Source organism: Solanum lycopersicum, chromosome 6, assembly GCF_036512215.1.
Source record: "Solanum lycopersicum chromosome 6, SLM_r2.1".
Taxonomy (NCBI): domain Eukaryota; kingdom Viridiplantae; phylum Streptophyta; class Magnoliopsida; order Solanales; family Solanaceae; genus Solanum; species Solanum lycopersicum.
In genome coordinates this window covers 21,536,460-21,562,469 of record NC_090805.1, presented here as the reverse complement: position 1 = coordinate 21,562,469, position 26,010 = coordinate 21,536,460, and the positions used below count along the sequence as shown (strand labels likewise).

The 26,010-nt window shown below is 32.2% G+C and overlaps 2 long non-coding RNA genes across 7 annotated transcripts; one reads left to right on the top strand and one right to left on the bottom strand.

The window, feature by feature from the left end:
- Positions 1-244: 244 nt before the first annotated feature.
- Positions 245-17,122, bottom strand: LOC109120428 (uncharacterized). The gene is made up of 3 exons (XR_002027864.3): positions 16,824-17,122; positions 5,931-6,007; positions 245-540 (listed from the first exon to the last, which is right to left on the bottom strand). It is a non-coding gene; the product is annotated as an uncharacterized lncRNA (long non-coding RNA).
- Positions 16,140-23,373, top strand: LOC104647879 (uncharacterized). 6 transcript variants are annotated; one of them, XR_002027861.3, is made up of 5 exons: positions 16,146-16,743; positions 18,073-18,162; positions 18,258-18,369; positions 20,118-20,202; positions 20,924-23,373. It is a non-coding gene; the product is annotated as an uncharacterized lncRNA (long non-coding RNA). The 6 variants fall into 6 exon arrangements; XR_003247150.2 differs by lacking the exon at positions 20,924-23,373 and adding an exon at positions 20,299-20,917 and having other exon boundaries at positions 16,140-16,743; positions 18,073-18,369; XR_003247151.2 differs by having other exon boundaries at positions 16,142-16,743; positions 18,073-18,369; positions 23,015-23,373.
- Positions 23,374-26,010: the final 2,637 nt, after the last annotated feature.

Below are 26,010 nucleotides of genomic sequence, written 5' to 3'. Positions count from 1 at the left end.
TTTTACTTAAGAAACCATATACAACTGAGTAAATCTTTTACTTAAAAATTTATTATAATCATGATCAACTACTTTCAATCATATAATAATTATACCATAACATACTTGTCACGGCCGGAGTCTAGACCCCTGACGAGACCGGCGTCATTGACCTCTCAGAGGTCGTAGACAAGCCTACATACGTAATTATTAATTCATATAGTTCAATTGTAGAGGAAAATTTGAAAGTCTTTGTTTCCTAACATGCTTACTAAACATTCTATTACATGTATAGTTGTTCACCATCAACCATCTAACATTGAGATAATCAAATGAAAGAAATAGTTTGTAGCTGCATTAAATGTATACTTGCCAAAAAGGCACCTATACAAGGTTTGAAATGAAAGACTAGTGGAACATGCTCCACTAGCTAAATCCTACATATAATCTAGATAATAATAGTAGACAACCTCGAAAGATGAGGGACTACCAAGTCAAGATGAAAGCTCTACGTCCGGATAGGTACTACGTCGTACTGTAAGATCTCAAGTCCACCTGTGCCTGCACCATAAAGTAGATATTTGTATGGAATTAGTACACACTTGTACTAAGTATGGGTATATGCAAGAACACACCAAGGACATGCATGATAAAGAATAGCTCTTTCTTAACAACATGATTTATGGAAAGTCAAGTCAGTGGACTTGCCAAATTTGGATATTAAAAGTCATGCCAATGAGTGTAACATCCATCATCAAAATTTATCATTTTGCAAATAGCACATAACATATTTCACATACCACATATTATAATTCATATAAAACATAACGTTCTTCATATAATTCATTCGTACGCCATGAGACATTTGAATCAGAGACTTAACATTAAGACTTTCCAAAAAATGAGAGCTCAATATATGAAAGATAAAATAGGGAGTCTACTTTAGCAAACACAAAGTCTGCTTCATTCATTCATACGTACTTCATTTCATTTCATTCATGGCCAAGTGTAAACACAAGAATTACATAGGATGTAGTTTAAGACTTTCACCGGGTTCGTTCTCCAATGACCAAGAATGACCTAATGTTATCACTTGAATCTAACACACCTCTTGATTATCCTATCCTAACACCTTTGGTAATAATTTGTTTCATTATGCGCATCATTTGAGGCTGGCCTCATTCATTCATTGGTAACTTTAAGTTTAACCGAGATAGATCATGTGAGCGTCATGAAATCCAGTGTCATTAAACCCCACATGGAAAAGAGGTGGAATCACTGGCCAAAGTGACCCAAAACATGCTAGCGTACATGGGAATTAAACCCAACCAGATCCCTATATTGGCAGTATTGGTTCGAAGACTAGGAGATATAAAGAGACCCAAACCTGGCATGACAGACAGTGTCATCTAATGAGAGTAATGTGAACCTCCGCCCTTCCCGAAGGAAGACATCACCACTCATAGATAGGCTATCGGTGCTCATTATAAATTTCCATTATATTAAACTCATACATCATAGAAGCTGGCTTCGAGCATGAGACATCATATCTAATTAGATGATTTCTCATCTAATTATTAGTATTAAGTGTGTTAATCTCAATACTTTGATTAGAGTGCTCATAGAGACTTGTCTCTTCATTAACTTACACTCTCATAGGTGAGTACGTTTTGGTAACATTTACTTAGGCTCATTTGAGATTTATCTCATTTTTTACATTGGCCTCATATAATGTTTTCACCATATTCATTTACATTAGCACAATTGCTCTTCATAATTACTCAACCCTTTTTACGTGAATGTTTATTTTATGATATCCAATGCACTTGGCCATTTGTGTGCTACTCTCACATAACCCTTCTAGGGTTTCATCATCTCATTGCATAATAATCATTTCATCGTATGCCAATGCACTTGGCCATTTAGTTTTTTTTACATTCGCACTTAACCCTTCTAGGGTTAGTTCATTTCATTAAATACATCTTAGGTTCACTTTTTTTAAAACGTATGCTAGACTTATGGGTCTATAGATACAGGCCATGAGGCTTGATTCATAATCCGTTAGTTGACTCATATATTCCTAAGATTATGTGGTACACAACTTATGTATCTTGTATGTATACCAAGATCTCAATTTCGATCAAAGTAGGTCGCATTATTCTTGAACATGTAATTCACGTATAGTTTATGTATCAATACGGAAATTTGGGCAACGGAGCCCAACTTTAAATCCCTTGGAAAACTCTTACATTTTTAATTGATTTTATTTATAGTTCTCATGACATTGGACATTAGATCGAGCCCAAACACCTTTATTTTATTTTTCTCTTATTTTTTCTCTTCATTTTTTGCTCAATGGGATTGAGAGGATGTTGGATCGAACCACCAAAACCTCATTTTCTATTAATTTATTTTTCCTTTAAACTCTCTCCTGTTGGCCGAGAGGTTGTGGGTTCGAACCCCCACAACCTATCTTATTTCTGTATTTATATCTCCTTGACTATATCGCATTGACAATGAGGTCAAGGGATCAAACCCCCAAATACCTCACTTTATTTTTATTGTAATTCTCCTTTATTGCCTAGAGGTCGTTGGTTCAATTCCCATGTCTCACATTTCTTTTATTTTCATTTTAAATTCTCTTTAAATCTGCCCTAAGAAGTCATGGATTCTAATCTGACTCCTCACATTCCTTTTTTTTCATTTTTCCTTTCTCCTTTATTGCCTGAGAGGTTGTGCGTTTGAATCCCACTCCTCTCATTTATTTTCTTTTTCAATTTTTTCCTTTCTGCTTTATCGTCTCATAGGTTGTGGGTTCGAATACCAATACTATCATTTATTTTCTTTTCATTTTTCATTTTCCTACAAAGGTCATAGGTTGGAGTCCCACATGCCACATTCCCTTTTTATCACCTTATTTCATAGATTTTCAACATGGTAAGGTCACGGGTTTAATCCCCAGTGATCTTACATATATTAGTTCATTTTTTCATAGCATGAAATTATCCTTAGCTTGGCTAAAATTTATTAACAAGCTGCTGGAAATTTTTGCAACTTATTTTCTCACTTCATTCACATTAAATGTTTAGACGTTTTAAGTAGTTTTTTAGTGAGTTCATTAGGTGCATTTTCAATATTTCATTCGATAAAGAATTACAGTCAAATAAGCATATTTATATAAGTTATGAACTTCACGATTTATGTAAGTTTGTGCACGTAAGAACACAACCATAACATGTTATTTTTGAACATCAAACCAAAGGAGTCACGGCTACATTGTACACACATACACACCTTTTCAGAAAAACATAGGTTTTCATTCATACAATTCCAAACAACATACATGAACATATTCAACAAGAAAACACATTACATGCCTAATATCTACAAGAAAACATACCCAACGTACGAATCAACGGGAGCTAGTGACAAGGACATGCAACGGGAACAATCCTAGCTTTCAGATTAGATTTGACTGAATCTTAAGGGGTCTCTTGGGAAAGGAAACAAGAGAGAAGAAAACTCATACCTTTTTGACGTTAAACTCTTTACTTTATCCAGAAACCTCACCCAAGAACACGTCTAAACCTCCTCAATATCAACTCCACTAGCTAGTGTGCGATTAATGCTTGTTTTCTTGTGATTTCGTGTGATTTCTTAAAGTGTGAAGAACTTGGTTTATTTTTTTGCTTTATTATCTTATTTTTTCTGAGAATTTTTGTGTGAAATAACAAGGGAGATTGAGCGTGACAGTTGAGAGATATATGTGAGAGAGTTGGAGTTATATTAAGCTTAGGAGTCTAGTTTAGGACTTAGTCAAATAAGGTTTACATAATGTTAAAAATCTGATTTTTATTTTATTTTATTTTAATCAATAATAATTATTAATTAATTATATTAATTTAATAGCCTAAATAAAAATTACATCATTGCTTCCACCTAGGTTCGAATCTGGGTGAAGCAAGACATCACTTCAAGAGCTCAATTTATGCTCTATCTCCCCAAATTACCCCTCCACCTTTTAAATTAAATAATTAATTATATATTTAGGGTAAATATGATATTACTCTTAGCATTAAAAGAGACAATTTTACACCTAGACCCTCCATACCTAACATTTTCCCTGTTTAGGTTCGGTAGCGACTCCTTCAAGTAAATCTTCGTATTCGAGAGCCCTACATGGTTGGACCCAACCTTTCCAAGATCCACTAACTACCCAAGTTAGTAGGCTTGGCTGTAGCAAGGGTTTCGAGGTCTGGTTCGACATGCATCAATCCGTGTAAACCATGTCTAATCATAGGCATTCTTTACACTTTAAGTATTTCATATCTTATCAATTTTTAAGGCAATAACATTATACCCCAGCCCCTTAAGAACATTCATCCACGAATGACACTACTCTTTACTAACAATAAGTATGTCATCTATAGAACGTACACCTGCATAGAGAATCCAATACTCTACTTTGGTGAATATCTGATTCACATATTAACATGATGGTGCACATCCTTGAAACCCACTAGTATTTCCATATTAACACACTAAGGAAGTCTCTCTTAAACTAGTATCAAAGCATACAACATAAGTAAAAAATAAATCATACAAATCAGAAACCAACATGCTGTCTCAAACATATTAACCTCATACTAATGCATACACACCATACAGAGTCAAATACTTGAAGGACTAATTTGGGATACTCACCCGAGACTTCACCAGAGATATGTTCCCGTGCACCCCCAGAATTGAGTGCGAAGAATCGTTGCGTCCTTGGAGCCTCTTCACATGGAGCATTAGACTAAACTCTCTCATTCCCTTGTTCTTGAATTCTCCTAATCAGACAATCCTTCACCGTGTGACCAAGTTCTCCACAACTACAACAAGCGTTAGTGCCCATCATACACTCTCCTCAATGTAGTTTGCCACACTTCCTGTAATGTGGTCTCTCTTGAGTTGTTAAGTTTTAAAAAATTCATGGAGTAATCGCTGACTGACATCGAGCCTGCTTAAGGTTGATGAATTCCTCAACCCTCGACTCCTTCATTTATTTGGGAAATAACCGCTCTGTAAAATCCATCTTGAAAAGATCTTAAGTAATAGGACCTCCTTCTAAGGCTCTGCTATCCTACCATACTTTATACTAGGATAGAGCTACATCCCTTAGCTGGTAGGATGCCAACTCAGACTTTTCCACATCAATCGAACCCAATAACCTAAGATTCTAAAGTGTTAGCTTGGGTTATCTATATCTGTCAACCCAGCTGAAACAGGCATCTCTATTCCAACAGCTGGAGCCTGGGAAAGAACTTGAATTACCCCAGCAGCTACTCCTCCAATCTCTTCGTCTGCTTTTCTCCTTATATTCATCTTTTGTAAACTTCAAGAGTTGATTTTAGATACTCTTTTAACACTAAGAAGTATGAAATTAGAGAAACCACGACAAGATTAGACAAAGGGAAATTTTTCGTACGCATCATGCAGTCTCTAATACAGGATAGTGGTGCACTTCACTACCATGACATAGAAACTACTCAATGTTGTTGATGTGAACTTATTATCCTTGGAATTTAACCTAGTTGCTCTGATACCAACATTTTCACGGCCGGAGTCTAGACCCGAGACGAGACCAGCGTCGTTCATCTTCCAGAGGCCGCAGACAATCCTACATTTATCATTCTTACTTCGTCTAGATTAATTTTAGCGGAAAATTTCAAACTTTTTGTTTCATAACATGCTTAATAAACATTCTATTACATGTATAATTATTTACCATCAACCATGTAACATTAAGATCATCAAATGAATAAATATTTCGTTGTTGCATTGAATGTATACTTGAAACAATGGTACCAATACAAAGTATGAAATGAAATGGGAAATTATCCATTAGCTAAAGCCTACATCTAAGCTACATAATAACAGTAGATAACCTCGAAATTATAAGGGCCTACCATGTCCAGATGAAAACCCCACGTCTGGATAGCTGCAACGTCGTAGTGTAAGATCTATCTTCCTCTTTTTGCTGCACCTAAAAGTAGATATTTGTATGGAATTAGTCCACACTTATACTAAGTATGGGTATATGCAAGCACACACCAAGGACATGCATAAGAAGGTATAGATATTTCCTAACAACATGATTTATGGAAAGTCAAGTCAAAGGACTTGCAAAATATGGATTTGGAATGTCATGCGGTGAGTGTAACATGCATTATCAAATTTATTATTTTGCAAACAGCACATAACATATTTCACATAGAACATATCATAATTCATATAACACATGACGTTGTTCATATCATTCATTCGTATGCCATGATACATTGGAATCATGAACTTGATATTAGGACTTCCCGAAAAATGAGGGTTTCAACATATGGGACCTCAACTAGGGAGTCTACTTTAGAAAACACAGAGTCTGCTTCACTCATTCATACGTACTTCATTTCCTTTCATTCATGGGCTAGTGTAAGCACCAACAATACCTACGATATAGTGTAAGACTTTCTTCGGGTTTGTTGTACATTAACCAAGAATGACCTAATGTCATTACTTGAATATAATTCACCTTTTGATTATCCTATCGTAACACCTTTGGTATCATTCATTTCATTATGTGCATCAATTAAGGATGGCCTTATTCATTCATTCATTGGTAACTTTTAACTTTAATTGATATAGATGATGTGAGCATCATGAAATCTAGTGTCATGAAACCCCACACAGAAAAGAGGTGGAATCACCGACCAAGTGACCCAAAACATGCTAGAGTATACGGTAATTGAACCCTGCTAGATTCCTATATTGGCAGTCTAGGTTCGAAGACTAGGAGATATAAGTAGAACCATACTCGGCATGCTGGACAGTCTCATCTAATGAGAGTTATGTGAACCTCCGCCCTTCCCGAATGAAGGCATCACCGCTGAAAGCTAGACTATCGGTGCTGAATATAAAGTTCCATTTCATTCAACTCATACATCATGGAAGCTGGCATCTAGCATGAGGAAATCATAGATCATTACATGATTTCTAATCTCTTCATTAGTATTAAGTTTTTTAATATAGATACTTTCATTAGAGTGTTCATATCGACAGGTCTCTTCATTAACTTACACTCTCATACGTGTGAACGTCTTGGTAACGTTTACTAAGGCTCATTTGAGATTGCTCTCATCTTTTACATTACCCTCATACCATTTTGTCACCACAATCATTTACATTAGCAAAAATGCTCTTCATAATTACTAACCCATTTTTACGTAAATGTTCATTTCATCATATGCCAATGCACCTGGACATTTGTGTGTTACTCTTACTTAACCCTCCTAGGGTTTCATCATTTCATTAGGTAATAAACATTTCATCGTATGCCAATGGTGTTGGTCATTTAGTGTGTTATACACTCACACTTAACCCTTCTAGGGTTACTTCATTACATTCCATACATCTTACATTCACTTAATTTTAAAAGTATGATATACTTATGGGTCTATACATACAAACCATAAGGATTGATTATTAATTTGTTAGTCGACTCATATCTTCCTAAGTTTATATGGTACAAGACTTATGAATCCTGTATGTATTCCAAGATCTCAATTTTGATCTAAGTAAGCCACATTATTTTTTAACATGTAATTCACGTATGATTTATGTATCAATACGGAAATTTAGGCAACAGAACCCAAGTTCAAATCCCTTGGACAACACTTACATTTTTCATTGATTTTATTTATAGTCACCATGACATTGAGACCCTAGATCGAGCCCAAACACCTTCATTTTATTTTTCCCTTTGTTTTTCTCTTCATTTTTCGCTCAATGGAATTGAGAGGATGTGGGATCAAATCCCCTGAACTTCATTTTCTTTTAATTTATTATTCTTAATACTCTCTCCCATTGGACGAGGTGTTTTGGATTCGTATCCCTACAGCCCCTTTTATTTCTTTATTTGTTTCTCCTTGATTATATCAAATTGACAATGAGGTTGTGGGATTAAACCCCACAACCTCACATTATTTTTAATTAAATTCTCCTTTACTGCCTAGAGGTCATGGGTTCAATTCACATGCCTCACATTTCTTTTATTTTCAGTTTTAATTCTCCTTAAAATCTGCCTAAGAGGTTGTGGGTTCTAATCCAACGCCTCACATTTCATTTCTTTTCATGTTTCATTTCTCCTTTACTGCGTGAGAGGTTGTGGGTTAGAATCCCACTCCTCTCTTTTCTTTTCTTTTTCATTTTTCCTTCCTCTTTTACCGTCTAGGAGGTTGTGGGTTCGAATCCCACTCTTCTCATTTTTTTTCTTTTCATTTTTCATTTTCCAGCCAAGGTCATAGGTTCGAGTCCCACATGCCACTTTCCCTTTTTCTCACCTTATTTCATAGATTTTCAACATGGTGAGGTCACAGGTTTAATCCCCTGCGATCTCACATATATTAGTTCATTTTTTCATAGCATGAAATTATCCTTAGCTTGGCCAAAACTTATTAACAAACTGCTGTAAATTATTGCAGCTTATTTTCTCCCTTCTTTAACATTAAATGTTTAGACGTTTTAAGTAGTTTTTACTGAGTTCCTTAGGTGCATTTTCAAGATTTCATTCAATAAAGAATTGCACTCAAATCAGCATATTTATATCAGTTGTGAACATCACGATTTATATAAGTTTGTGCACGTAAGAACACAACCATAACATGTTATTTTTGAACCTCAAACCAAAGGAGTTACGGCTATATTATACACACATACACACCTTTTCGAAAAAACATAGGTTGTCATTCATACGATTCCAAACAACATTTATGAACATATTCAACATGAAAACACATTACATGCTTAATATCCACAAGCAAACATACCCAACCTACGAATCAACGGGAGCTAGGGGCAGGGACATGCAACGGGAACAATCCTAGTTTTCTGATTAGATTTGACTGAATCATAAGGGGTATCTTGTGTAAGGGACCAAGAGAGAAGAAAACCCACACCTTTTTGACGTTAAACTCTTGACTTGCTTCCCACAAACTTCACCCAAGAAAACGTGTGAATCTCCTCAATATCAACTCCACTAGAATGACAACATCTGTTATCCTAGTATGCGATTAATGTTTCTTTTCTTGTGATTTCGTGTGAGTTCTTCAAGTGTTAAGAACTTGGTTTATTTTTCTTCTTTTGTATCTTATTTTGGCAGATAATTTTCCTGTGAAATAACAAGGGAGATTGAGCGTGAGGAGTTGAGAGATGGACGTGAGAGATTAGGAGTTATATTAAGCTTAGGAGTCTAGTTTAGGATATAGTTATGTAAGGTTTACTTAATTATTAAAAATCTGAATTTTATTTTATTTTAAATCAGATAATGAATAATAATTATTAATTAATTTTATTAATTCAATATCTTAAATTAAAATCACATTAATTCATTGCTTCCACCTAGGTTCGAACCCGATTGAAGCAAGACTTAACTACAAGAGCTCAATTTGTGCTCTATCTCCCCAAATTTCCCCTACACCTGATTAATTAAATAATTAATTATATATTTAGGGTAATTATGATACTACCCTTAGCCTAGAACAAGACCATTTTACCCCTAGACACTCCAAACCTAAGATTTTCCCTTTTTAAGTCTGGTAAAGACTCCTTGAAGTAAATCTTCGTATTCGAGAGCCCTATATGGTTTGACCCAAACATTTCAATCTCAACTAACTCCCCAAGTTAGTTGGCTTGGCTGTAGCAAGTGTTCCGAGGTCTGGTTCTACGTGCATCAGTCCATGTGAACTCTAGTCTAATCATAGACATTCTTGACACATTAAGCATTTCTTATCATATCCATTTTTAGGGTTGTTAGAATACATTCTTACTTCATAAAAAATTCAATAGTATAGGGTTAAGTATGAGGAACAGTTTCCATCAACATAACAACCACACATTATATAAAGAAGCATCACAATCTAAATAACTCATACTTCACAATTGAATTCAAGAAGAATCAACCTTCATTCCATCTTGACATTTCATTGTCTCCATACTTCAATTATCAAAGGAAGAATAGACAATGCATCATTAAGGTAAATTAAAGAAGCAATTACATAATAAATATCAATTTAGTCAATCAACATATTCATCCTCTTAACAATTGACGTTATCAATTCAAAGTTTTCAAGAAATTGGGGAAGGTCCATGGTAATCTTAAGTAAATAACAAGAATTAACCATGAATTTGTGGTTAAACAACATTAATTGACCATAATTCATCAAAATTGATTCCTATTTAGATTTTTTAAAGAAGAAACATATGCAGAGAAAAACCCTAGATTAGGAAAGTTCAAAATCTCTTTGGAAGGACCACTTGAGGAAAGGAATCCCAAGAGTGAAGTAAAGCATATTTTAATGAAGACTTTAAAATCCAATTTGAATAGAAAAACACAGGAATTTGGCTTTCTTCTTCATGCTTTAAAGTTTCTCCAATGGAGGTTGAATAGATTCAGAAGTTGAGAGAGGTGAGAGCTTTTGTGTTTTGATTTACGGATTTGATTTGAGTGAGTATATCTGAGGGAAAACTGATTGAAAACCAATATATAGACCTCCCATGAAATACCCAAAATACCCCTCACTTAACTTGACCATTTAATGAAGTAAAACCTAAATTCCAAATTTCAAATTTTCATCGGGGAACAAGCCCGCTTCTCGATGTTGCTCCCGCATGATTTCAAAATATAATTTTTGAAATTAAAGAGTCCGCAATGTGTCCGCAATGCAGACCTGGAATTTTGTTCCATGTGGGACCTAGTCCACGACGCGAACCTATTTCTTTTCTGGCCAATGGTTACTGCCTAGGGCAACTTTTTGGGCCAAAGTTGGGGTCCCTGAGTGGACCCCTAGGGCGGTCCTTGGGGGTCGGACCTTGAAGTTTGCATTCTATATACACGACTACGACATTGTATGCCTACGTCCACATCAAATATTAGCAACACTTGTAAAGTGTTGCCTAAAATATTTTTGGGAACAATTGTAAAATGTAGCCTTAATTTTTAACATTTGGAAGCCATAATATTGGCAATACTTTTAAAGTGTACCCTTTAATGGTATAGGCTACACTTTACAAGTTTTGTCATAGTATGAAAAAATTTGACAAAATAATTTACATTTATTGCCACACTTTTAAAGTGTCCTATTTTTATAATTGTAAAAACAACACATTAAAAGTGCGTCCTAAAATTTTTCACTTAATATTTATATTTCCTCCAATATTTTTAACTCTCCCTCCCATTTTTATTGTGCACAAAAAATAATAAATAAAACTGTTATAAAAACTTTTCTCTTTATCTTCTTTTTTATCTGATGAACACACACTTTACTCTTCTTTCCTTTCTAACATTTTCTACAAAACTTAAAAATCAAAGAGAGGAAGTTGGAGATTGAAGTGACGAAGCTAAAGAACTGATGAGCTGAAGAAAAGAGCTGAAATTATCTTCTCCCGAACCCGATTTACTTGAAGAGATGAAGAGTAGAAGCTAAAGACCTGGGATCGAAGAACTTAAAAGTTGAAGCTGAAGAATTGATTTCATCAAGCATAACTACTTATTTAGTACAATTGAGATTCCTTTAATTCACTGCTAATTATCTATTACTAAAAACAATCAATTTATTGAAATTTTGTTTTTTGCTTAGAAGTAAATGATTACTTTAGGGTTCTTTCAATTGAAATTCTTGTTTCCTCCCACTCATTTTCCCTTTCCAGATAAACTTTGCTTGTTATAGTTTGTGGATTGTGAAATTGTTAGGGAAATATAAGAAATTTCATTTGTAGATGTGGTACTAATGTTTATTTATTCTTTTACTTAAACGATATTAACATGTTTATAGTTGCATAAATTCTAACATAACACAAACGTGGCATTATATGTATATTGTTTTGCAAATGGATGCATTTTTAATTATTATTTCGCAATGTCATGCAGGCGATAATATGTCTATAGTGTGGTGACGAAATATTCTCTAACACATTTGTTTTTGTGTAAAATGTCTTGAAGTTGTTGTACATCGTAAGTTAGATTGTTACGAAACATCATTTGTCTAGTTAAGACATTTTACCATATCTTATTAACTTTAGTCTTTCATTTTTGATTTTGATTTCTGCCTTGCTATTTTGCATGAACGTGCAAAGAATTGCCTTAATAGTAGGAACATGTATATTAGTTTATGATGGAACTAAGATGATTTCCTGCGATATTATTAGAACATATTCTTTGTATTTATCAACTGTAATTATGAGATGAAATTTTTAAAACTATTCTCTAACTCTTGTTTTGGTTTGGACTTGTGATATGCGTGTAATTCTACTCTTTCGATAAAGATTATTTTACAGATGCATTTTGTCTATAGCAATTTAAGTGAACAAGCTAACTCAATTATCCGTAAAAGAAGGTTTTGTTGACTTTTTTAAATAATTCTTATAATCTAAAACAATCTTGTATTTCTTTTTAGTCAAATTAATCTGAAAGGACACTCTTATCAACCAAAAGGAAACAAAGAGATTTCAGAGGATGCAATAATGTAGTTTATCAATCTGTATTTTCTTTCTTTATAAATTTTCTATAACCCCAGCTTGACACTACTTCCCATCTTGACATGTATACACCTCTTGCTTATCAAAAACCCTTTGTAGAGATTCTTTTTAAATATCTGTGATGGCTGGGAAAATGATAAAATTGCATGATGGTCTCCGGCTCCAAGTCTTAGTGTAAAGCTTACTATAAAAATCAATTATTCCCCACTTAATTACAACCGGGTCTTCCACTCACTACTACAAATATGATAAATAGCTACGAAATGATTATCTACAACATCAAATTCATCACTAATTATTCACTTTTAATGATAAAATTAACATTTCGTGCTTAAATATATGTGACACATACTTTTAGTGACGAAACATAAGTATTCGTAGCAAAGTTTTGTCCATTAAGGTTTCCCACCAAATAATTATTTGGCGCCATTTATTAAGTAGTGTTAGTCACGAATTTAAAGTTATCAGTGACACATTATTTCTTCACTAATAGTGTACGCAATTCATGACAAACTACGACAGCAAATTCGTCACTAATATTCGCTTTTAGTAACAAAATTTATTTTTCGTGTTAAAATATATAGGCACATACTTTTAGTGACGTAACATTAAAATTCATAGCAAAGCTATGTCCGCTAAATTTTCCCACCATAAAATTAATTTTTCATTTGTTAAGTATTGTTCTTCACGAATTTAAAGTTATCAGTGACACATTATTTCGTCACTAATAATCTATCTAATTCATGACAAATTATTCTTTTTCTTACAATATATTAAATTTTGGACAAATAAGTATCTCATATAAAAAAATATGTTGTTACAATATCGACAAATTAGAGTTTGTAGTTAAATATTATTAACTTTAGCTATGAAAATTTCTACTGAATTATGACATTTATTTTGTCACTAATAATATAAAAAGTTGGTGACAAATATTAAAATTTCTCTAATGAGTCTATGATTTAGTGACGATATAAAATTGTCACAAAATATGTAAGGTGTTAAATATCAATAACTTGAAATTTAAAGTGAATAATTAAACAATTTGCGACGAAAAAAATTCATAGTTGAATACAAATATTTTTCTACAATTTGTCATAAAAGCAAATGACGACTTACAAAAAGAATAATACAATTGCTTCATAAAGAGTAGACAAATTCCATTCGTCAATTGGTAGGTGAAAATATTAAAACCAATGAATTCGGTCGATTTTTTAAAAACGGAAAAGTTCAATACATGAGTTTTCTTAAATTATGGAATTATAAAATGCATCATTTGAAAAATACAATCCGGGTTATAGGTATTGTAAGTAGGTACAATTGTAACAAGTTTACTATATATGTTAGATTAGCACTTATGTTTTTTATTTCATACACTTTCTTTGATAAGCACGATAAAAAAATAGATATTGTTATGTCTTTATGCTAAGTTTTGTGCATGTCTATTGATTTGTGATTGGTAAACTACATCGATTAAGTCGATTGATTTGCTTTTGTCTATAAATATATACATATTTTATAGTAATTCCATATAAGTACGTACAAGTAACTACACAGAGATAACATCGACTTACAAACTTAGACTTTGCAAGGATGCAAAACATTCCATGAATTTCTATTAACTTTTTTTCATCAATGTGAAAATTGAAATAAACTAAAAAATAAAAGCAGAAAAAAAATGAACTAACAAGGATTGTAAATATATTATGATGAAGTACTATAGTTACTAGTATCGATTTTCAACTTGAACCAATTATTCATACTTTTAACAAAATCAAAAGTTTAATTTTGAATAAATTTATTATTTTAATGAATAATTTTTAAAAATAATTAAACGGATAATGGTCTAAAATACCCTCAAAGTATTGGAAATGATATAAAATTACCCTCCATCCACCTATTAGCTCCAAAATACCCTTCCCACACACCTATTGGGTCTAAAATACCCTTGTCATCCACCTTTTGGTTCAAAATTGACCACTTATTTAACGGTTTTATTTTTAAACTATTTAAATATTTTTTTTAAATACATGGCGCTCAACTATTTGTTATATTTAATTTATTACTATAATTTATAAATCAATCCACTACCCATCCATTACGAATTAAATCCTCCAAATTAATAAATCACTCACATTATTAATGCAACAACAGAAAAGCTACTGCCAATTGAGTGTTCTAAAAAATTTGAGACAAAAAAATCTATAGAAGTAAATTATCATACATTCAAGTGTCTAAATAAAAATTACCGATAAACTTAAAAGTTTGACTATGTTCATCTTAATTATTCTTACGTCTCAATTATGTGATGTTACTTCATAGGTAACTTTTTTTTCAAAATAATATATTAAAAGTTGTAAAACAAATCATAAATATTTTAAAATTATATTTTTAAAAAGTGCATGAATTAATTCGGGATGAATTATTTCTTTACCTTTAATCATCAATTTCTAATTCAATCTTGAAAGAGAATCAAATTGAAAGTGTACTCCTAAATAAGTAGCTCAACATAAATTTAAATGGGGCTTCAATTCGGACTCGAATAATTTTAGATGTCATTTTCATTAATCTATAATTTCATCGTGTTTTAGTAGTGTTTATGATGATTTTGATGTTATAGTTGGATTTTTAATTAAGTGGAGTTTAGTTAGTAATGGGTGGGTGGTGGTTGATTTATAAATAATACAAATAAATTAAATTATAACCAATAGTTGAACATCAAGTATTTTAAAAATATTTAAATAGTTTAGATTTAAAATCATTAAATAAGTGGTCAATTTTGAACTCAAAGGTGGATGACAAGGGTATTTTGGAGCCAAAAGGTGGATGAAAAGGGCATTTTGGAGCAAATAGGTGGATGGAGGGTAATTTTGTACCATTTCCAATACTTCAAGGGTATTTTAGACCCTTTTCTGATAATTAAATTATATAAAAAAAATGAAAAAATAGTACTGAATATATTTAAAGATATTAAAAAAATACACAGTTTAATTAAAATATAATCCACATTTGAAGGCATTGCGGGTTGTAAATTTCATGCACTTGTGTATGAGTATAAATAATCATATAATATATTATTTCTACAAAGGTTAAATTTTAAACAAGTGAATAAAGTATAAAATAAAACAAACATAAACAACAAGAGAGAGTTGGCGTGATGGTAACCACTCTTCACTTCGAACCTTAAGGTTGTGAGTTTGATTCTCCAAGGCAACATAATGTGCGATCTACTGGTTAGGTTGAAAAAAATTGACATAGGAGATAATAATATACATTTATATCAATAAAATTATTTTTATATTGATAAATTTTATCATATATACTTTTAAGAACAAAATAATTTTTTTATATAAAATAGTCATTAGTGACGAAATCAGATTTTGTTCAACTACGAAATACATATAACTTTAGAGACAATTTATGTCGTCATGAATTCAAGTAAAATAGTTAGTGGCGTTATAACTTTGTCGTTAGTTATAACCTCTTTAATGACAAAGCATATTATTAACTACAAAAATATATTTTTTTCGCCAAAAATGTTTTAATATTTTTGTACGATTTTTTATTTTGTAGTTAATATACTACTTTTAATGACGAACCACTAATTCATATTTTTATACTTTCACATTTAGTGACGACTGAGTGACAAATTATTTTTCTTCAAACAAGATTTCTAGTGACGAAACATAATTTATTAATGACAAATTATTTTTCCCAGTTCATCAAATTTGTTCTAGTGACTTGTTCATCTTGAATTACTAGTTGGTCTATATTTACTATTTCATTTATGAGGATTTGCCGCTTCACGAAAGAAGTTCGTATTCTTATACTCTCCTTAACCCTAAGGCTTCGGGTCTTTTTCTCCATAAAATTTCCTCAATTTTGATGTATTCTCCATGTTCTATAAGAAGAGACTTTAGTAGGGATTCCGCTTTTATCAGAATTTTATCCTCCAGTACAACATCCAAATTATCTAGTTGACTTAAAACCTTCTATAAAATCAAATTATTCCTCCATAGATGGAGTTCTTCTCTTACAATTTCACTGCTCGGAAGGAAACATTATCACATTAAAATCTTCACAAAAATCCCATGACCCTTTCAATAGTCTGTAAAAACCCATGTTTCCTCCGACTCATTATCCCATTCAAGATTGAATTTTTTATATGGGAGATGTTTTGAGTGAATTAGTACACTGGTATGTATACTGAGATGTTAAAACCTGAGTTCCAGAATAAGTGTTACAAACTCGACTAGAAGCATAATTATGAGACTTACCTGTTTGCAGTAGAGTATCTTTGTGTTGTTCAAGTTGAGTTTCCACTTTTTCTGTGCTTTGTTTGGTGCCACTACCATCTTGATTTATATTTCTATATTAGATTGTCTTTGGAAATTTCTCATCTTGTCCCTGTTTTTTTATCGTGAGGTGGACTAAAATTTTGAAATAGCTACAACAATCTGGTATAGAATTGCATATTTGTAATATGCTATACATCTGTAAATCTGCAAATGCACAATCTGCAAATCTGCAGATCTATGTGGTGACTTAAAACTGTGTTGTGGTATATGTAGTGGAAAAGATGTCATATGATTTAGGATCTATTGATTTCTAGAGTTTAATTTGGGTAAAGCTGACGTCAAAGATTTGTTTTTTCCTACCAGTGACATTCTCATAATGCTAACATGTAAAGAGTATTGACTCACGTTTGAATAAATGATTTTCCAAACATCCTCTTGACATACCTTCATAAAAAAGAAGTCTGTTATCAAGCTCTGCGCAATATCCAATTAAACTCACTAGATTTTCATTGTTTAGCAGACCTTAGTAGTTAGAATCTACCTGTATGTTTTGTTATGCCGAAAACAATGTTGAATCACAAAAGTACAAGTGCTGCAAAAGATGTTAACAGCCAAGATTTTGTCCAGTCTTGCCAAATACCACATCTAAATGGAGCAGAAGTTTAGTGATCATAAAAGGTGGAGTAAGGAATTCAATTTTAAATTAGGTTCAAAGTTGACTATACCTTGGCATAGGTCAAAAGCGAACAGTACCTTGGCATAAACTAGATGCTACTTGAAGCTTATGCATTTTATTTGCTTTAATATGTGGCTTTACTAATATGTATTCTATATTCGATATTCTTTGTATTACTGAGCTCTCTTTGGTGGTGTGTCATCCCTTTGTTTATTTAGTAATGGGTGATTCTTACATTGTTCTTAGATGATATATTTTTACTTTATCTTTCATGATGCATAACAAATGTCATTGGTTTTTGTTCTTTAACCAGGATCAACAAGTGTTCCTGTGATATAATGTCTATTTTGTTAATTGTTTGATTTCATAATTTGGTGTTCTTTCTTTATGGCACAAATTTGCTTACTAGAGGAATAAACACTCAAGCAGTTAACGTTGTTATCACTTTTGATTTTCCGAACTCATAATAGTATTTGCATAGGGTATCCACAACAGATATTTGATCTTTCTTATAGTCTTACATATATATTTTTATTGGCTATTTTTTCATAGGTAATTGATTTTGCGGGTTGGACGATAAGGGAGATTTGGGCATCATGGTTTATCTGTTAGACTCATTGCTTTTGAGGATCGCTTCACTTTGTATGCATTAATTATGTTCATTTCTTTTATACTAGATCATTAAGTTTCTATGTGCAGATTTCTGCCGAGACTAATTGTATCTATCTGACTGTGAGGTACATAATTGAACTCTAACTAGGAACAGAGATCAAGAAAATCCCTCCACAAATAGATCAAGCTATATATTGTAAATGAGTTGTTAGTTCTGATCGATGGTGCTGCCACTGGGTAAGTATTCTTAATAGATATGCTTTGTGTATGCACTTTATTAAGTTGTTGAATATTTCTTCCTAGAGGATTTTTTCGATATACAGTCCAGACAATTTATCTCTTTTGTCTGTTTTAGTTGCCCATCAATCATGGGTAGTGTAATTTGCAAGCATTGGAGGTCGACTGATATTTGGAGTAGTACTTTCTTATTCCTGTGCTTTTTAGAAAATTTACAGTCTTCTCTATTAGCTCTTCTTGTTTTTCTGAATAAATTTTGTTTGCACATTTGCATAGGGAACATGCTTATTTCACCAGATGAACATATTCTTGATTAATACCTTTACCAGTTAAAGTTTTTCATCTCTAGAACAATCTACTAACGAAATATAGGTTGGAGAATAGATATAAAGTTATATATGACAGTGTCGGTTCTATTTTCTTGTAAATTTCTAACAAGACTAAAAAAATTAAAACAACAAATTCTATGCAAAACACAACACAAAATAAATGAATAAGAAAGATTTAAGGAGGAAGAACTGTGTTTTGTTATTCGACATAGTTTTATTGCTTGGAAACACAAGATTAGGGAGGTAGAACTCTGATGGCGAAGTATTGAATATGAGTGGTATGTATCTGAATAAGAGAGGTGCATAGGTTCATATTATCAAATATTTTATAAAGGAATCTGAGTGATCTGGTAGTCCTGGAAGGTCCAAATTATAGGTTGAGTCATGGCTGTTAACTGCAGTAGATAAGAAAACTAACACACTCCATATGCCAGCTACTACTTTACAGTGAAAAATAGATGCCTAACACTCTTCAACATTGTATAATTGCAAATATTACATTCATTAGTGTATGTTTTTCCTAATGTAATATACAATCAACTTTAGGCTTAAATTCTAGTTCAACTTGCTTGCTTCAGATAGTTTTAATTGTTTTCTTCATTTTTATGACTTGGAAGCCTACATAACACTTGAAGTTCTATAAGTAATATTTTTCCCTTTATGATCCATGATTGTAGTTTATCTTACTTCAGATAAGTGATAACTTAGAATAAATAAACACTACGAAACATTAAGATTATTGACATGATCAACTATCTATATAGAATCATTGTAATGTTTGCTTGAATGTTTAAACATTCTTGTAAATGTTTCCTTATTCTTGATTATTTCATTAAATTTTTTCTATCCTAATAATTCATTTTCTCTATTAATTATTACTATCAAATTAATTTTGCTTATTTTTTCCATGGAAGTATAATTAACATTAAAAACATTTGTGGAGAATTCAAAGTTTACTTTGGTATAGCACAAGTGGCATGAGTAGGTAATAAACTATTATCATCTCATAAAACTTGATTTTTCTAACTTACTCATTAATTTAATAATTTTTATTGAAATATCAAATATTGATATCTTCTAATAGGAATTCAAATATCTCATCCAAGGATTGGATGGATTTAGCAACGTCTAGAAAACCATATATTGATGGTGTTGAATCATTCACAGATTTTGCTTACTTTTATGGAGATCCTCACAGAGAGGAAATTCAGTGTCCATGTGCAAAATGTTGTGCAATGCATTGGACTCGAAGGAATGTAGTGTATGATCATCTAATATTCTATGGATTTTTTTAAAGGTTATACTAGATAAATCAATCACGGGGAATGTGATATCAAGTTGAATGTTGAACATGATATGAATTGCTCGTGTGATGATATTGATAGGATGTTGAATGATTAATTTAGAGATGTTGCACAGGCTAAAGGAGCTTATGATGGTCCAAATAAAGATGCCAAAGAATACTATACCTTAGTTGAACAGTCAAGCCAAGAATTATATTCAGGTTTTACAGGATTCTCTAAATTATCATTCACACTTCCTTTATATTTGTTTAAGTGTCTACACAGATGGAGAAATGAATCATTCACTTCTATTTTAGATCTATTAAAAGAGGCGATGCTTGAGCTGAATATTCATACGTCTTACCATAAAACCAAGTCTATGGTTAAGAATATCGGCCTTGATTATGAGAAAATTAATACATGTACAAATGATTGCATGTTGTTTAGTAATGATCATAAGGATGATCAATTTTGTCATACTTGCGGAGCTTCACGATATAATAAAAATTTTGAAGTCGATGGTGAGGTTGAGTATTCTAAAAATCAGACCGAGTTTCAGCAATGACTTTGAGTCATTTTCCATTAACTCCTATACTCAAAAGGTTATTTATGTGCTCAAAGACGGAAGATTCTTTGAGGTGGCATGACAAGGAGCGTTAAAATGATGGAAAGTTAAGGCATCCCGCTGATGGTCAAGTATGGAATGAATTTGATAGGTTGCGTCGAGATTATGCTCTAGATTCTCTAAATGTGAGACTTGGATTAGCGAGTTATGCGTTCAATCCATTTCTAACCATGTGTATATCACATAGCACATGGCATATTATGTTGATAATGTAAAATCTTCCGCCTTGGATGTGCATGATTATCTGAATAATCTATACTTTATTTTCTTATACTTGATCACAATCATCTTCAAAATGACATTAATATTACTTGCAGCCATTGATAGATGAGTTAAAATTGTTGTGGGATTCGAGAGTGGAAACATATGATGCTTCAAGAAGTCAAACATTTCAAATTCAAGAAGCTCTTATGTGGACAATCAATGACTTTCCTGCATATGCTATGTTGTTTGGATGGAGTACAAAAGGAAAGTTTGCTTGCCCTTTTAGTAACTATAACACTGATTATCGCTCTTATATTTGGAAAATGTTTTATATGGATCGTGTTTTTCTACCGAGATCATCCATGGAGATCTAAATAAGGATCTCCCAATGAGAAAAGTGAATCCAAGCCTCCTCCACCATTATTAAAGGGAACTGATGTTCTTACTTGTTTACAAGAATTTGAAAATATGTTTGTAAAGAAGAGAAAGAAAAATGATGGTCATGGAAAAAGGTCAATTTTTTTGAATTACCTTATTGGCAGCACAACTTGTTACGCCAAAACCTTGATGTAATGCACATAGAAAATAATATAGTTGATAGCCATTCTTGGAACTCTTTTGGATATTCCTGTTAAAACAAAGGATCATGCAAAAGCTAATATAATTTGAAAGAGATGGGAATTAGAGAGAATATTCATCCAAAAGATACTGGAGATAATAAGACAACAAAGTTTGCAAAAGCTTGCTTCACTATGAAATATGGAGAGAAATCATTTATTTGAGGAGTTTTAAAGACAGTCAATCTACATGATGGCAGTGCCTCACATATATGTAGGTGTGTGCAACTGGATGAAAGGAAATTGTCTGGTTATAAGACTCACGATTCTCGTTTAATGCTACATAACTTGCTTCCAGCACTCATTAAAAGCATCCTTCCAGATCATGTTTCTATTGTTTTGATTCGTCATGTTCCTTTTTCAAGCATTTGTGTCAAAAAGTTATCACATCGGAGGAATTTTATTCCTTAGAAATAGATATCGGAGAAACAATTAACCAGTTGGAGCAAATTTTTCCTCTATCATTTTTTGATATAATGATTCATTTATGTATTCATTTAGCGAATGAATTGAGATTAGGCGGTTTCAAAACCCATGGATGTATTACACTGAAAGAAATTGGTACATTTAAATAATATATCTGCAACAGACGTTATCTAGAAGGTTGCATAGCAGAGGAACGTGAGAAAATAGACTATATGAATTTATTTTCTAGATATCTGAATAAGGATGTACAAACAAGATTTAATAGAAGAGCTCGAAATAACGAATAATGTGATGCAAGTGATGCAAAAAGCTATGAGTTTGTTTCCAAAAAAATGATGTCCAATAGGATCATAGAAATTGATCCATTTTTTAGATAACCAGTCACTAAGTCAGTCCCATGCATAATTATTGGGAAACTTTGATGAATTTCAAGAATATATTAGGTACTTTATTTTAATATAGTATTTTCTTTAGTATAATGAAGTGTTAACATGTTTTATTTATCATTTAAATAAAAAAGTACTTGTTGTGTAGAGAGCATAAGTAGAGGTTAATGATCATCTGCAAAAATCTAAATAAAGAAAAATAGGGATCATTGTCAAAACGTCCCTCAATGGTTTGAAACTCGTGCTTTTTAAGAGGATGTGCCTGATTTGATAAAACAATTTTCTAGGGGACTAAATTTATTTGTTGAAAGATATGTTGGTTATCTCATTAATTTGTATATATTCCATATTAGACAGCATGATGGAAGGTGTAAAACACAAAATAGTGGTGTTAAACTTGTTACCTCAACTACGAGCTTTGCAGGCTATTAGAACCCGATTGCTGCAAATTTGACTTATTATGGTAGAATAGTTGATATAGTTGAGTTACACTATTATTATTATTTTAAGATTGTTCTGTTTAACTGCGATTGGTATAAGGTTGAAAAAGATAATTATGGCCTTACTTATGTCTATTTTAACAAGAGATGCTCTAAAGAAGAGCCTCTTGTGGTTGCGTCTCAAGTACATCAATGCTTCTATGATAAAGATCCATATGATCAAGATACACATTATGTTGTGACGACTGTTACGAGAGACTTGTTTAATATGACTGATGAATTTAAATCTAATCTCCCACAAAATTATGAAAATGAGTTGTCTGAACACTTGACAGGACCATCCATACCAGAAGATGTTGGTGAAGTTCTGTACCAGAAACTATTATTGATGTGCCTTCAAAGGAATTTGATACTAAACAACATGAGGTTGAGTATGACAAGGAGTTTGAAGATGAGTCTGAAGAAGAGTTTGTACATAAGTTTGAAGAAGAGTTCAAAGACGGGTGTGTAAATGATTCTGAAGATGATTCTAAAGATGATTCAGAAGATGAATATAAAGACGATTTTGAAGATGACACACCATGAGTTTAATTATTTATGTGATGACCATATAGTGCAAACTCACTCTTTTTGTTATTTTTTAGTTATTGTACAAACACCTTAAGATGTCTATGTATTTTGTTGGCTTCGTTTATGCTCCTGATTTTTGTTTGGTCGATAATTTATGTTGGCTTCTTTAATTTATGTAACTATCGTTTTGTTGATAAACATGTAATTCTAACTTACTATTATTTTATTTGACTGTTTGTTTTCTACAACTTGTATAACTAAGGTTAATAATATTTGGAGTATTCATGTTACATTTATCAAATTGCTTTCTGATCAGTAAATGTGAACTATTGTTGTCATCTAAATACTTATATTTTCCTATTACTGTTACGCAGTGGTCATTACAGGAAGCATAGTGAAGGCAGCATGGTGAAATCAGTCCTCTGTATGCAATACTCCCTTATCTTTCTTGAAGATAATGATTGGTTCACTACTCGTTTTCATTAACACAGTGAATATAACACATTTAAATCTTTTGATGTTAGATTTCATTAGCTTTTTCTATTTAATAATCCTAGAACGTATATAATTATGAGGCTAGAACCTCTTCTTTGCAAGTTTGCTTATTCTAGTTAACAGTACCCTGATTATCGTTTTGTAGGTTAACTTACTATAGAGAAAGCAAAATAAAGATATTAAAATAAAGCAGGAATAATGAGTCAATAAACAAAAATAAAGAAAAAGGGTTTGAATCTGGACAAAGCTCAAAGACCATTGAAGAATCTGAACTTTAATATACAATAACCATCAAGTACTGAATTGGATAACAAATTGAAGACTAAGCGATAACAACTTCTAACAAATGCAATGATTAAGGTAACAAAGAGAATGCACCAATAGCTCATGAAAGAAAGAATTCTGAGGATTTATTCCACAACAAGGAAAGAGTTAATTGGTTGAGTACAAATCAATAATTCATTCATTTTCAAGGGAAGAGCTTGGTACCTCACATATGATTTTTCAGAAAGGACAAACTAAAAATAGGTTATTTAAATTTGGAGAGTCCATTCAAGAGAAAGAATTAAACTACCTATGCACAACTTTAGGTTCCAAACACCTTCCAGGAAAGGTGTTACTGATTCAATGTATGTGACTGGGGAAACACTTGGTAATGTAGATGTAAAACATTGTATTCATGATCTATTAAATTCAAACAAGTGAAGAGGAAGTCGGTCATACAGGCCATTAGTCATTATCAGTTTGTAGAAGAACAATGGGCACTGAAAGAACACGATATTACTGTTCTACCAAAGTTCAAGCAGTTAAAGACGAGTACCAACAACTAGTCTTGATAAGTTTCCAATAAAACAAGATATACACATAGGTGATGAAACGAAAACAGATAACCACACAGTAGCTGATGATCTTGTGGATCAAGATGAAATTTACGGGGATGACTGTTTTATGGACGAGAAAATTGGCATTGATTGTAGTACTGAAGGTTAGTCATAAGTGTTATAAGATTTAATATTTCTATAAAGAAATTTCTTATTTGCTTACTATTAAATAAACTAGGATATTAGAGGCGATAAAGTCTAAGAAAAAATAACACGGAAGGATATTCACGCAAGAAATTTGGAAGAAGTAAAGGAGGTGATTTGAAGGAATCCTAGATTCATCAACTTGATGTACACTACTTCGCATGCGGTGCCAACAGATACTAAATGGAGCTTGTGGGAATATATCAATGTAAGAACAATCAGTCTTCAGACTGCATATTTTTATTATTTGTTTTTATATAATGAAGTTAAATATATTTTATTTTGCATAGTCCAAATTCCTAATTTAAGTAGAAGGGAAGAAAAGGGTGATGATAGCTTTTCATGATGCTTGGAAGCGACACAAGAAAATATTAAAGTGATTTTTTGATAAAAATAGTACTGTTGAGGATATGCTATCAAAACGTCATGGTAACATTCCACAAGATAAATTCCGTCAATTTATCGATTATTGGAAAGTCCCAACTTTTCAAGTAAGGCTAAAGTAGTGCATTTAACTCTTTAACTTCTTTTGGATCATATCGTATCTATTTTTATTTTATTTATTAATTCAAATGTTTTTTATTATTAAATTATTGTCCATGTGTGAGATGAATTTTCAAAACAGGAAAAAGTAAAAAATAGAGGCATTGAATGGAACTAATTAGTTTTGCAAGAGTACGTGTGGCATTGGTAATACTTAGCATCTTCGGTCATACACTTTTATTCAATTTGCATTCCTAAACTAGATGGATTGTGGTCTCCATAACCTTTAACCCACAAAGTCTCCTTAATCAACATTTATACTTTTTAAATTTCTTTTTATATAATTTGTAGCGTGCAACCAATGAAAACAATGAGGAACCATGAAAGTCTGAAATGTTTATTGCAACTTTTACAAAGACGGGAAAGGATATTCAAAGTCGAAACTCAGGTTGCAATAATAAGTTTTTTAAAGTGTATTAATGATGAATTTAATTCGTGTTTAGAACTTTTATATTGTTAGGAGGGCTGTAATTTGATTTTAATATGCTTGAGCCACTACACAGTTTGCTTGGAAGGGATGTTATTTGATGTTAACTCAGTGAACCATAAACTCATTTAAGAAAGAAAGAAATTAGAAGTACTTGCATTTAATATGGATGTCAATTTAATTCAATAGGCTGAATTTCAGAATCGCCAAATTCTAGGAAAGCTCTAGATGATGCTTTTATGGCAGTGTTTGGAAATTAGCAGCCTCATCG